This window comes from Rhagoletis pomonella, unplaced genomic scaffold (genome assembly GCF_013731165.1).
Source record: "Rhagoletis pomonella isolate Grant_MI unplaced genomic scaffold, Rhpom_1.0 Rhpom_scaffold_00004, whole genome shotgun sequence".
Taxonomy (NCBI): Eukaryota; Metazoa; Arthropoda; class Insecta; order Diptera; family Tephritidae; genus Rhagoletis; species Rhagoletis pomonella.
The window spans coordinates 46,203,098-46,204,301 of record NW_023458558.1 but is presented as its reverse complement, the minus strand read 5'-3'; the positions used below and the strand labels follow the sequence as shown (position 1 = coordinate 46,204,301).

At 42.1% G+C, this 1,204-nt stretch overlaps 1 protein-coding gene across 1 annotated transcript in view; it reads right to left on the bottom strand.

Annotated features, from left to right (window-relative positions):
- Positions 1-1,204, bottom strand: part of LOC118737645 — a gene marked incomplete in the record, with an annotated part of 155,003 nt that overhangs the window by 4,623 nt on the left and 149,176 nt on the right.

Sequence of the window (1,204 nt, the reverse complement as noted above, 5' to 3'; positions counted from 1 at the left end):
ACAATTTTGTTGTTGTTCTTGTATCTGCATAAAAATTACCCAAAGAGTTTTTGTCTGGGTTGCTCCGGTTACACAGAGCCGACATGTGAAAGCGATTGCATACGAGCTGACGGACCGTGTTCTAAGGTATACAAATACTGGACCCGACATCGTACTCGACTTACAACGACTCCGGACCTGTGAATGCCGTTGTGGGAACACAACCACCTGACGTGGACGAGACAGAGCTTTGACTGCCTCGGAAGACTCCCACCACCATAGCTCAACTTCTCTCTGGATACTGCAGCAGCCTAAACTCGTACCTGAGTAGAATAAACGCAGATGTGCCCTACGAGTGCCCTGCAAGCGGAGTGGCACTTAATGACTCACGAAACTTCTTCTCCTGCCCCCAAAACCCCATTTAGCTAAGGCCCTTGTCGCTATGGACCAACCCAGTCGGAGTTGCACGTTTCCAGGGTAATCGGTTATTAGTTGAACTTGACGACAACGACTGAGGGACAAACCGAACTAGGCAAGGTTGAATAGCCGCTACAACGACGGAGGCAGGAGGATGAAACTGAGAAGGACAGTAGGTTGTTTTCTTTGAATGATCCAGACAGAAATTCGTTATTGGCGTTTTCCTTTCTACCAAACAATTTTGCCTTCTCATTTCCCTCTGCTCACAAATACAAAAAGAGGGTATTAAAAAGGAAAAATTTTTTGTAGAAAAGAAACGCCATGTGTTTTGCCCGAAGTTAGCTATCTTGTGACATATTCGCTTTAGCTTTCATTACGTCTTCAAAAATCATAATTTTTGGTTGGAAATTATGCAACCTTGTATGGTAAAATTTCAGTAAGGTTATGTATGTGGCGGGCTGACGCTGCCGCTGTCAAGAGTTCGGTGGTCACAAAAGTTCTGTGGAGAAGCCCTTTTAAGCCATCTAGATATTTTTACGCATCCATAAATTGCCGGGGGCAGTCGATACCTTAGCTGTACAGCTTCTCGAAACGGTTGTTCCGCAGAAATCTGAAGCGCTTACTTCGTTACGAGAGTTATTTGCCTAGAAAGTACTTAATGAATTTTACCTTTTACTTGTCTTTTTTTGATAATATTTTAGTTATTTTTAATTTCATTTAATATCCTTATAAGCCTTAGCGATTGCATCTTTCCAAAGTAGTCGGTAAGTACACTTATTTTTACATATTTCAATAAACATACATTAAA